This window comes from Vicia villosa, unplaced genomic scaffold (assembly GCF_029867415.1).
Source record: "Vicia villosa cultivar HV-30 ecotype Madison, WI unplaced genomic scaffold, Vvil1.0 ctg.001971F_1_1, whole genome shotgun sequence".
Classification (NCBI taxonomy): domain Eukaryota; kingdom Viridiplantae; phylum Streptophyta; class Magnoliopsida; order Fabales; family Fabaceae; genus Vicia; species Vicia villosa.
In genome coordinates this window covers 84,335-97,900 of record NW_026705797.1, presented here as the reverse complement: position 1 = coordinate 97,900, position 13,566 = coordinate 84,335, and the positions used below count along the sequence as shown (strand labels likewise).

Below are 13,566 nucleotides of genomic sequence, written 5' to 3'. Positions count from 1 at the left end.
ATATAAATAATCTTTCATTTCTTGAATATTTTCTTTCACTGCCAAATGGTTCTTCACAGTTCACATACATATATACTTATATTCAATCCTTAAATCATTAATCATGATGCCTATGTATAGTACTTATTATCGAACCTTAAGGACATACTTTTCTAATATGAATTTTTGTATTTCATTACCTATATATAAGATATAAGAAAGAGAATTTCTTCACCCACCTCCTAACCTTCTTAGTCACCTCTGGTGAATTTACCAAAATACCCCTTGTTTCAGAAGTTCATTTCTGAAAACGTGTTTTTGTTGAAAAAAAAGGTGTTTTCGGAAATGTATCTCCGAAAACGTGTTTTTTTAATGAAAAACATTGATTTCGGAAATGCATCTCCGAAATAAAGTTGTTTTCCAGAAAATTGGTGTATCCGGAAGTTCATCTCCGAATTCACCCCCCTTGGAAGAATTCAGAAATGTACTTCCAAAATAAGGTCTGGTCAGAAGAAAAATAACAAACAACAACGATTCGCTTTATTTAATCGGATGAAGATTACATCGATCACATTACATAAGATTAAAATTACATATTATTGAACACGGGTAGGTGAGGATGAGTCAACATTTTGATAACATCGTCCCCCGATCTTTGAAGTTTCGCGTCCAACTCGATCAGGCCCTTCGAAGAAAATCGGTCGAAAGTTGTCCACAAAAGCGCTAAATCTTCGTCGTTTTTAATCTCAAAAGGTGTGAACTCAACGTCTCCGTCGTCGTTAAGCGATGGCGAGCGGTACTTGAGCTTGACAACCTTTCGATTTTCCGGATATTGCAATAGCGTGTTGAGCGACGTTATCAACTCCGCAAACGGCATGTTGCGCGAGAAGCAGAATTGGAACGGCATCGGGTAACCACTGGTGAAGTAGACGAATGCTAGGTGGGGGTAGGTTTGTGTCATTTGTGTTTTCTGGTGTGAAGAGGATGAAGAAGAGTGTGTTGTATTTATAGACTTATTGGAGCAATGATGGCCCAACAACCTTATCCTGCATTCAGTGGTCTTTTCGGAAATGAACTTCCGAAAATTGGCTGAAAAAAAGTATATTTCGGAAGTTCATTTCCGAATTATGCAGAAACAAAGGTGAATTTTGCATTTTGTTGATTGCTTAGTGTTTTGTGTAAAAAATACCAAAACCATTCAAAATAGACATAAATTAGACAATGATGACATAAAACATACTTATATTATATATGTATTCAATCGGTGCGATTTTACATGATAAACGACAATACATACAAAAATGGTCCTTACAAACAAAAAATGGTCCGGTACAAACTAAAATTCACCGAACCAATCGGTGGCTCCTAAATCTAAAATAGGTATGTTCTTCGACCGCTCTCTATTTTGCTCGCGCTCTTGGCTCATCATTTCTTCAAACTCCGCCATTCTTGAAATGAAAGGATCCGGCCAAGTCTCCGCCTCATTTGAATGATGTGTCGTCCATTGACAAGAAGTAGCCGGTATAGGACACCCCGGTTTCAAAAACACTTGGACAAAGTGCCGCGATCTTAGATACCCAATGCATATGATGCGGCTCGACGCGTCCAATGGCGGTCGACTATGAAGTGGAAAGAAAGTCTCACTTAGTCCAAATCTCGTCAAATCAACAACACCCGATCATATGCACTTGCTATTAGATGACCCATATCGGGGAATGACATCCACTTCGAAACCGGAGCGATACTGGTGAGTGATGGAACAAGTGAATCATGAAGTTTCGCAAACTTTTCTTGAATTTCATATAGTCGGGCGTAGATGTCCTGATGCGAAGTCAACTTTGTAAGAAGTTCCCGTCGAACTAAAGTGTGATTTTCTTCCCTTTTACCGAGCAAACTCGCAACGACCCGATATCCACAATTTTCGTCGCCTCCAACATCAACGATGTTATCGATATATTTGTGCATAAAAAGTGGCATCTCATCAATGTAGATAACGGGTGATTTTTGGATCGGCGGTGTGTGAGGTGGCTTTGAAACACGGGCTCCTTTGCTACCACTACACTTGGATTTTGGAGTCGGTGAATCCGTGAACAATGCATCAACATGTTCAAAGTAGGAAGGAGATCTTTTTGTTGATGTGTCTTCTTGTGTATTTTTGGAATTTTTCGGTGCACCTTTCGTTTTAACCGGTTGAGATGGAAGTTTCAAGTCGGTGGTCTTCGGAAATGCAATTTTTCGTAATTGTTCTTTTATGTGCATTTTCATTGTGTTATCCGCATTAGCAAACTTCTCCACTATCACTTCCAACTCGTCGGAGATGGTGATTTCGGAGTCATTTTCTTTCGGCGGGTCAAAATAATCAAAACGAAGCTTCTTCCAATGGTCGATTACCTCATCCATATGTATCGGTGAATTCAACTTCATTTTTTTTGAAAGTATACAAGCACAAGGAAGGCCGTATGTCTTTATAATGGTGCACCCACATAAAGAACTATCCGGACCCGTGGTCTCCGCCCGCTTCGCTTCATGAAACAAAAAATTCAAACACGAACGAGATATGTTGTAAATCAATTGGGAGAATAGAATTTGGCCGTTATACCGGTGTTCCATAACCGTCTTGCTCCGACCGAACGATGTTTGAATTTCATTGTGTTGATTTTGGAGCATTTGGTTCACGGTGTCCCATCCCCGACACAAATCTCCCTTACTATCACCCAACCACCTCTTCAATACCGTATGTGCGGATTCAACTCGGTTAGTCGTGGTGCAACCAAGATGTCTAACTCGATTTGTCCAAGAGCACACGACTTTTTCCTTGACTTTGTCAAGAATGGTGGATTCGACGTAATGACAAACAGTCTTAATGGAACCACACAAAGACCTAAAGTGTACCAATTTCTCGGTAAACACCTCTTCGGAGTATGCATCTAAAATTTCCCTCCATGCCGCCATTATCCTATCAACCACAACACCGGATTTGATAACTTTACCGTTTTCATCCGGCCTATCTTTTATCCCAACTACGGGTTTCAACTTACTTCTCATGTTGCAAGTTATGTGATACCGGCAAAGTAACGCGGTAGATGTCGGGAAGACGGTATCGACCGCAATCATCAAAGCATTGTCCCGGTCGGTGACAATGACGTTTGGCATAACCTTTGGATCAACTAACAAAGACTTGCATATTCCCAAAGCCCATGTAAATTTTTCTTCTTTTTCACACTCCAAAAAAGCAAACTCGACCGAATAAGTCTTGTCCGTCGAGGTCACACCAACTATCTCTAGAAGAGGAGGCCTATATTTGTTTGTCTTGTACATCGAATCCATGACAAGAACGGTTGGAAATGTGTTGAATAATTTGATACTTTCGGGATGAGTCCAAAAAATATCACGCACCGTAACTTTGTCCTCGGACGTTCGGAAGCTTGACACATATTTGTTATCGCCTAATAGTTTCAAAAGTTGTTGCATTTCCGACCGAGGGCCCATTTTCAAAACTTTGAGATTGTGTCGTTCATTGTAAACTTGCTTGATATTTGAAAGGTTATCCAGTTTTTTTCGTTTCAAATCGGCAAGTATGTTGCGAGGCGCCACTTTAACTATCGATAAATTCGAAATCACAATCTTCTCTTCACGGGACAAACGACACGCCAATGGATGCCTGTGTAACTTGGCATCCAAGGCATGATTATGAACTCCACAAATGATGCTTAAACGCCACAAATCATCAACCCTCAGAGTAGCACGCAACTTAAACGGACACCCGCACTTTCTCGATCCCGTGTCTTCGTGTTTTAGCACCCGGTTTGATTGTACATAACTCCCACCCCGTTCGCAATTCAAAACAATGAAAGCTTTCCGCCTACTATTTCCATTGTCGGACCTTAAAATAACAATTCCAAATCCACTTTACTAGCTTCGTTACGAACCCAATCAACCAATTGTTCGCGACTAGCGAAGCTCCGATTAGTTGTAAATTGTTGCCGTACATCAACCGCATTGATCATCGACATATTATCCGCTTTAGCCACTACGTCGTCGTGCACAATGTTGTCCTGATGCACCATACCTAACATATGCAAAAATTAGCAAAATTGGCCAAAACTGTGTTTTTAACTGCCAGGGCTTATGTCGGAAGTACATTTCCGAAATTTGTTAGGTAACAAATTTCGGAAATGAACTTCCGAACCATCGCAGGTTTCAGCATAAATTTGTTGAATCAATGTAGTGAAATAGGGGATGAAATGAGAGATGTTTACCTCAAATTGTAGCTTTCTATGCTCCCTTTAACGTGATCAACGGTTTCAAACTTGATTTTGTGACGAAAAATGGATGGAGATTGATTGAGTTTTGGAGAGGGTTTGGAGTAGTTTTGGAGAAAAAAATGATGAAATAGTGAAGGAGGGAAAATTGTATATGCATATTTTGTTTCGGAAATGAACTTCCGAAATAAACCCTTTTTGAACTTTCATGCAATTCGAAAATGCATCTCCGAAAACACCAAAAAAGTGGTGTTTTCGAAGATGCATTTCCGAAGTAAAAAAAATCTAAAAAAAAAATAACTTCGGAGATGCATCTCCGAAGCAGGGGCAAATGGGGGATTTCGCTGGGGGTGACCCCCATAGGGAGGTAGGTAAAGAAATTCTCATAAGAAATGTTACAGACAGAAGATATAAACAAAATAATAATGACAAAAACACTTTGTTTTTACCTTTTAAATTATTTAATTTAATTTAATTTAATACAAACTTGAATATCATTCACATGATTTAAATTGAGTCTTGTATCCAAGATGTAAATGTCGTCAATGCCGCAATATGATTTTGACTACTCACATCTTGTTCTTACCTCCAAAGGTAGAGTGTGGTTTTGCTAGAATTTGTTTGAATGACTTCACTCCTCTCTTGCTATGTGATCATGCACACAAAAAAAGGATAAGCAAAGGAGAAGACAACTATGGTTGAAATGTAACTATATGGTTTGACATGTACTTTTTGGTGATAGATTACTATGCAAACAAAGTACAAGAAAGGACCTTTATCTGATATAGGCAAAGTATGTAGCTGAAAGAGGCTGTACCTGATGCAAGTGTAAACACTCTATGCCAATATTAAATTAAACATGGTTGAAGTAACAATACACCAACTCCTTCCTTTTACACAGAGGGACCAATACACCAACTCCTTGTTCGCTACTGGCTCCAGTTGTAGTAATAGTTCTAGATATCATCGTAACTGGTTTTTCACTATCAACATTTAGATGCTTTACATCTATTTTACATCTATCCGACAAAAACTGAATGAAGCAGTCAATTAATGCAAAATTAACCACATACCAAATTTAAATAAACTATGATACCACATACAAATACAAAAGTACTGGCATTCTTTGGATACCAGAAATTCTTTAAATTAGGATGGTATGACTAAACTGGACCTAAAACATTCTTCAAGCTTATCTTCCATGTAAGCTAGTTTATCTAAAGCAGTAGAAACTCTTGCTTCAGATATATGAACCTGCAAAAATTCATCATCTTACATTATATTCACAAAGAAATTTAAGTTCGAAGTTTTTCGTGGCTGGTCCAGTGTTGCTTGTAGTTATTTATTTACCTGTCTATGTGCATCTGCTAACTCATCCTGCAATCAAGCTAGATTATATTTCATGGTGTCAATTGAATTGAATTCACGAGCTAGAGGGTTAAGAACTTCAACCACCTACACCAATGTTTTATGATTGTATAAATAAACACGTTGTGGAATGTATTTTCTCACGTATTAAATTGAAAATTAAATAACAATGATAGAAATTAGGTGAAACCTTTTTGTGGAGGAGCATGATGGTAAGCACGTCTTGCCGAGCTCGCCAATCAAAGTAGTGAATATGCAGAAAAACACAAATATTATATAGCCAAGCAACTTGTGTTGGGTCACATTGAATAAAAACATGTACTAATCCTCTCGAACAAATTTCAAATGCTTTCTTTTGCATTTCACAAACACATTGATCTGAAGAAAATGAAATTAAAAACCACATTCAGAATAGTCACATTCACAAGGATAATCAGCTACAAAAGCTGACAATCCAAAACATACAAATAGGCAAATCTCACTCATCAGCATTAAACTTGTTCTTATTCAAGCAACTCAGTTCACAAGGATTATCGAACCTTTCATGTAGAGTTCGTTGTTTCATTCGTCGGTGCTCTTAACCCAGTCAACGTGTATAGATTGGTTAAATCATGCCACACATTCACTTATAGTCTTCTGTCGCGACTTTGCATACACTGCATCAAAGAGAAGTAACATTGTGTTAGAGTACTATTATTCAAGCCTTATTTGATGAATGTGCATCTTACGTTCACAACTAAGTAACATGTATAAATATTGTATCTAACACAAGGAAATATATTTGATTTTAAGAGGTACGACTATATTGCAGAAGCCGTGAACATATATCCTAATCTATATACTTTCATGATTTAAAAGTGGATCAATATTCAGTTGAATAAAATTACAAGAAGGGGAATTGAATATAGTAATTCCCACAAAAGGGTTCAAGTTTGGGACAAAAGCATAGAAAGCTATTGTGAAATAGAAGAAAACATCCCTGGGTTTAACCAGCCTTAAGCCCACTAAAGCATCCCCTTCTAGATAGTTCGCACCGTAATTCTCTCTTGAACTTGATTTAGATATCATTGTTACCTTAAAAACAAAAACTATGTCAACTTAAACCATATATCAAAGATTTGATTATGATTTTTCCGATCTGACAAAAGCAAACCAAATCTTACAAAACTATGAACACGAAAAGTCGGTCAACAAACAATAAACACCATGTCCTGCAACATCATTGTCAAACACTATGCATTACAATTCACTAAGTTCAAACATTATCTCACATCTAAGTTTATAAAAATAGATAAAATAGAAATATGAGAGAAAGGAAAATTACGAACCAGGAGAAACCGCACGAAACGATACCCACAGCTTTGCCTTTAAAACCGCAGGAACACCACAAACCTTGATACCACACCGAGCAACTTATAGTCACCCTTAACAATGTGAAACAAATAAAACCAACAACATCATTATCGGAAAAATAGAAGGTCCTGCTTCAAAAAACCGATTTCTTACCGGATGGGAGATAAGTTGAATGGGTAGAAGGTGAATGAAGGTGAAAGAGATGTACAGTAGACGAGAGAGGGGAAAATCTGAAGAAGGAGAAGTTGCTGCTGAGACAAGTAAACCGGCGGTAGATTTTTTCTTTGAAGGGTTTATTTGAGAGTAACATCTTGCAAGTCTTCTTCCATTGCTTTCTTTGAAGGGTTTGGATATGGAGAGACGAGAATGAGATAGAAAAAAAGCTTGGAGAGAGAAACATATTTGTGAAATGAGAGGGAAAGAGGTGAAAATTAAATGAATGGAAGGTGTGGGACAAGGATTTACCTGGTGGGTATTGCTCAGTACCCAAAAATATGAAAAATTATGTGTGCCACTTGGACCATTCAAAGCTTTTGATTAATTTGCAAAATTTGATTTAGTCAATTACCGGTAAGGGCTTTTCATAGTGCAAAATAAAAAGCCCCTAAAGGGTAGAATGGATATTTTGGTAGCATTCTCCATTCTTAGTTAGGTAGTTGATAACTACAAAAACTATAGGTAAATGGACATTTCAAAGGACAGTCAACGCGTGGGCCCAGGGTATTTCACTGCAGCCAATTGTGAGTGGAGAGAGAGTATTCTGGTTGAGTGACCAACAAGGCAAAGACACGCGAGCGGAGAGAGGAAGCTTTTGTTGACCGGCCAGTAGCGTTCGTGCACGCATGACAAGGGAAGTCAAGGGGACTCTGTTCATTATCTTTACGTAGCCTGCGGAATTTCCTATGGAATCTTCTATGAATTTTTTTGCGGATTTCCTTGCCAAGTCATCTTCATCAAGCCTGCACATTTAAAACACGAAGAACAACAACAGGGAGCAACACATTTGAACCCAGATCACCTAATCATGACCCTCTGAGTTTAATGGAGGGGTTAATTTTGACTGAATCACCCCATATACATGAAAACGAACACAGACCTTGATCACGCCCTAGCCATGATGTTTTATTGTTCCTGCATTAAACTTCAAAAACAAAGCGTCAAACTGACTCTAAAAAATGTCATGAACATGTATGAATGCATAAAAACAATTTATATCATGCAAATCAAAGGTTGTAATTCTCAAACTTTACCAAACTGGTGCAACCTCAAAGGCATGATTCTGGGCACGATCTTGCTTTCTTAAGGACTTGGAACAATCCCTGGAAGGCTCAAGAGGATGAATGGATGCTCGGTTTTTATTGAAAGTGATTGGAAAAGGGATTCTTATTTTGCCCAAAACTTGTGAAATTTTGAGAGTTTGGCCAGGGTTTCTTGAGGCTGCCCAATTAGTCCTTCTCTTGCAGAATGATCAGAGTATATATAATGAAGGGGTTAGGTTAATTATCTTTGGAAATAACCCATGAGATTGGTGACTTGGAACTAGGAGAATATTTGTTTGAAATTTTTTCCAAAATCTTTCTATTTTTGCTCCATTCTCTTTCCAATCAAGCCTTGCATGAAATTTGCTCCATATTAATTAAGAAATCAATCAATCTCATATCTTTTGTATTTACCATTATTTCTTTTATTAAATTTTGAATTAAAATGAATATAATTCAAAATAAAATAAATAATAATAATAATAATAATAATAATAATAATAATGAAAAGATGGCGTGGTGTGCTTCTAAATAAATCATGGACATGTTTAAAATCAAGAAACTTTGGCCCATTAGTAAAAAATGCAATTTCCATCACTTTGGGTTTCAAGCTTTTCTAAAAAATTAGCCAACTTCCATCAATCATATCGCTCTTAATTTGTATCATATAAAGGTGTTATAGGAATTTTGGAAAGCCCATGATGTTCTATACAAGCTGTCATACCCCAAAATTTGCCCATCTCATTCCATCTTCAAGGGTTCAAGGTTCAAGGGTTTATTCAAGCAACATTCTCCTAATCGAGGGTCTCTTAAATTAGGGTTTGCACTTCATCAAAAGAATTTGAATCTCTAAGGCCTCAAATGGATCTCAAGGTATCTCATATGTCCTAAAGCATCTCCATGTCAAAAGTCCAGCTTCAATTCCAAGGATTGCTCACTCGATGGCTCAGATGATCAAGAATCGACTATGTTGACCTAAAAGTCAACTATAGTCAAAATAAAGTCAAACTTCAAGACTTTTGGTCAACATCAAGAATTGGAGGTTATATCCATCATTTTATCAAAGATTGATCATGATCCATTAATAGAAACTCAGAAATGAACAAATTCAAAAGTTTCAAATTAGGGTTTTTTATTGGAGAAAGTCAACTCAACTTTGATTGGTCATAACTTTCACATGGAATATCAAATATTTCCCAACCAAAGCCTATTTTGAAGGAAATTGAATCCTCTACAACTTTGTCACTCACAAGCCAAGGCCAGAAATGCTTATTTTGAGAGATATGGTACAAAAGATTATAGGTTCTTTTCAAAAGTCAACCAAAAGTAGTATTTTTGTCAAAGGGCAAATCATCAAGATAAAATCCCCAAATGAAAATTATGTTCCAAAGTGGCTTGTAGAGGACATCTTGAGGTTTCCAAAAAGTCTTAGAACTCTTCCATATCTTAAAAATTGAGGGAGATATGCCTTGTCAAAGTTGGGCAATTTTGAAGGCAAAATGTGAAACAAAAGTGGTTCAAAATGGATATTTTTGCAAATGGGCCTATCTTGTAATGAACCAAACTTGTTCCAAAGAGGACTAAGAACCCATAAAACCTAATTCCACGCCCATGAGATTTTATTATATTTTAATTGAATTTTTATTCATTTTAAAAATCAATTTAAATTAAAATAAATGAAAATATGAGAAGATTTGTTTTGACTTTATTTTCCAATCCATTTTAATCACTTAAATGCTGAATATTTGAGTATATTTCGTTGCAAAGGAGATTGGAAAGAGGAGAATAAAATTGGAGCCAAATTTGGAAAACTTGGATGTTGATTTTCAATCAAGTATCAATCTCCTTAAATCATTGAAATTGGATTCAATATGAGAGCCAAATCCATCTCACATATATGGTCAAGGGATCCAGACCTAAAGGGGGATTTTGGCCGCTGCAGAACTAGGATTCCAAAGCTCCAAAAAACGTGAAATCAGTGGCCATGGCAGAAGAAGTTTGAAGACAATTCAAGCCCCTCTAGGTGTCTAAAAAGCTTACTCGGTTGTGTCTGAATCATTCCAGATCCTTGGCATCCATCAACACCTCTTGAGAACGTAGCATAACGTCCACGGTTTGCACCCCTTTTATGTTTTTTGATTACATTGATTCAGGCACTGTAAACAAGTGGTAATTGCATATTTATGTTTTGTTTGATGTTCTCAATGATTTAGGATGGTTTGATTTGAGTATAATCACAGGTTTCAAGATTCACCATAGTTAGGGTTTGTATTCTTGATTTTGGGGAAATTGGGTATAAGTATTTTTAGGTTGAATTAAGGGGTTTAATGGGTTCGGTATGTTCCATACGTTTAATCTGGGTTATTATTTGTGATTTATGGTGTTTGCATGGTGAGTTTGAAACTTGCAGGTCAATGGCTACGAAAACAAACCGTTGCTATAGCCCTGTGTATCGCGAGGAAGAGGACAGTTCAGCCCAGCGCGCGTTTTTTTCAATTCAAATATTGTCTTTCATTTATCATGATATTGTTTGTTGGAAATAAATATCACTAGAAAGGGGGGGTTTGAATAGTGACCTCTTAGGTACCCAGATTTGAGTGGGTCCTTTAGGGTTAGGTTTATCTTTAGAAAGTTCAACTTTTATGAGTTTGGAAGCTGGTACAAATTTTACAGGTTTGGAGAGAGATTTCTCTTTCCAAGTATGAAATATATTGTTTTGTTTTTTAACATGGTTTTGTTTAAATGGTTTTTTAAAAAAACATTTTGACTCCTCGTGATTTGTTTTCTTGCAGTAGCAGCATTTTTTTACTTGTACTAAAGTGGTGTTACCTGAGTCTGAATTTTTTATATGAGGTGTAAAAAACGTTTCATACATTTTTTTTATTTTTTGAGGATTTGAACCCTATTCCTCCTTTATCAAAAATACCTGATTGTGACCCCATTATGTTTTGAAATGTTTCAGTAGACCTAACAAATTTTGTGATATCCTGAGTTAGATTTTCTATCATGTTTTCTAAAGTTTCTATTTTTGAAAGATTTGAATTATCAATTAGTACTTTTTGTTTAGAGGAGAGAGAAGAGTGAGCATTGTATAAATTACTTATTGTGATAGATTGTTTATCAATGGTTTTCTTTAAATCTTCCTTTTCTTTGATTAAGTTTGAAATTTGTTCTTTTTGGAAAACACATTTTTGAGTTAAGAGGTTTGAATCCTCTAGTAGATTGTCAAACATAAAATTCATTTCATGACAAGTAGTACAGGATATAAGAGGACTTACTTCAGATTCAGAGGAGGTCATAAGGCATAGATTTGCTTCTTCTTCGTCAGTGTCTGAGTTTGAGTTTTCAGAGCCATCCCATGAAGCCATCATTGACTTCTTTTTGAAAGGTGTTCCTTTGAAGAACCTTTTTTGTTGAGGACATTCAGTTTTGAAGTGTCCAACTTTGTTACATCCATAACATGTGATTTTGCTTTTATCTATCTCAGCCTTTTGAGGATCTCTTCGAAATGGTCGTTTGTTTTGTCCTCTTCGAAATAACATTTCCTGAATGCGTTTAGATATGAGTGCTAAATCATCCTCATCTTCAGAAGGTGATTCATTTGACTCCTCAATTTTTAGTTGAGTTTCTTTTGAGTTTTGAACAGCCTTGAGAGCAATTGATTTTCCTTTCTTTAATGGTTTATCTTCTAGAATGACACATTCATGAGCACGAAGAGAACCAACAAGTTCCTCAACTGGTAGACTTGTCAGATCTTTAGCTTGAGTAATAGCAGTGACCATTGGTCTCCATACTTTAGGAAGACATCTAAGTAATTTTCTTATCCTCTCATGAGGAGAGTAAGTTTTTCCAAGAGATCTTAATTCATTAATAATAATTGTAAACTTGGAGAACATTTTGTCTATGGTTTCATCTTCTTTCATTTAAAATGTTTCAAATTTTCTTACTCCCATATCTATTCTTTCTTCTTTAACATGACTTGTTCCTTCATGGTGAATTTCAAGTTTGTCCCAGATTTCTTTGGCAGTGTTACATTCTTCAATTCTATCGTATTCTTCTCTACTAAGAGCACATGATAAAATAAATTGAGCTTTTGAGTTTAAGAGTACCTGGTTTTTCTCTTCAAGAGTCCATGACGCTTGAGGCTTTAGGGCAGCAGGAGCAGTGTCAGTGGGAGCAGTCATTGGAGTGAAGTTTCCTGTTTCAATGATGGACCACATATTATATCTTGAGATAAGAGAAAGAGTCTCATTTAACCTTTCCAATAGTAGTAGTCAATTCCGTTGAAAAGTGGAGGTCTGTGGGACGATCCTCCTTCAGCAATGAATTTTGTTTGTTCTGCCATTCTTTAGGTCGTTGTGATCGTTTTACTCTAACACGGTTAAGTGTAGTTTTTCAGAACCAGGCTCTGATACCAATTGTTGGAAATAAATGTCACTAGAAAGGGGGGGTTTGAATAGTGACCTCTTAAAATTTTAGTTTAGGAGTGTTAAAGAGGATGTAAAGAAATATAGGACTGGTAATAAAGAACACACAGAGGTTTATACTGGTTCACCAAAAGGGTTAGTCCAGTCCTCACACACAGTGAGATTTTCTTATATCTTACACTTTTATCCTTTAAACGAGGGATAAAAATGTTACACTTTACACAACCTCAAAAGGCTCCTACACACACTTAAGGTATTACTTTAGACCTTTCTTTCACACTTGTTACAAACAAGATTTTATATCTCTTGAGGATATACAAAAGTATTCAATGGATGATTTGAAGATGATTCACTATTTGGCAGTGATGAGTTTGCTTTCCCTTCTGTGTATATGATAAGCTTTTGGACTTTGATTCAAAATAAGATTAACCTTGAATGTCAAAGTTGGTTTGTTCTTTGCAAGAGGTGCTAGTTATATAGAAGCTTTGAAGAAAATGACCATTTGTACTTGCAAGATAATAAAATATTATTCTTAGCTGGATGTGTACTTTGAGGATTCAGAAGATAGTCCCTTGAGTAGATGATCATTATCATTTGAATATATGTACGTTGGTTTATTTTGATTTGATGGAATCTGCTGTCATTTGTACTGAATGCTTTTGCCAATGTTTTGATAAGATCATGTTAAAGTTAAAACAAAATATATAAGATCTAACATTACAAGGACCTGCAAGAACACTTGTTAGAGGAGTTAGGATGAAAGCATGTTGTCCTCAAAACTCAGAATTGTTTCAACATTCTCCCCCTTTTTGAGGATGACCAACTTACTCTAGATTTTGTTTTAGTTTAAGCTCCCCCTGCAAACATATTAACTTATTTTGTTCTGGGATCTGATGTTTTTAGATTTTTGCTCCCCCT

General features: G+C 36.5%; 1 long non-coding RNA gene across 3 annotated transcripts; it reads right to left on the bottom strand.

The window, feature by feature from the left end:
* Nucleotides 1-5,124: 5,124 nt before the first annotated feature.
* Nucleotides 5,125-7,360, bottom strand: LOC131637362 (uncharacterized). 3 transcript variants are annotated; one of them, XR_009294312.1, is made up of 7 exons: nt 7,116-7,360; nt 6,938-7,033; nt 6,773-6,820; nt 6,149-6,683; nt 5,800-5,987; nt 5,592-5,696; nt 5,125-5,495 (listed from the first exon to the last, which is right to left on the bottom strand). It is a non-coding gene; the product is annotated as an uncharacterized LOC131637362 (long non-coding RNA). The 3 variants fall into 3 exon arrangements; XR_009294313.1 differs by having other exon boundaries at nt 6,938-7,001; XR_009294314.1 differs by lacking the exon at nt 6,773-6,820 and having other exon boundaries at nt 6,149-6,265.
* Between the last annotated feature and the right edge of the window lie 6,206 nt (nt 7,361-13,566).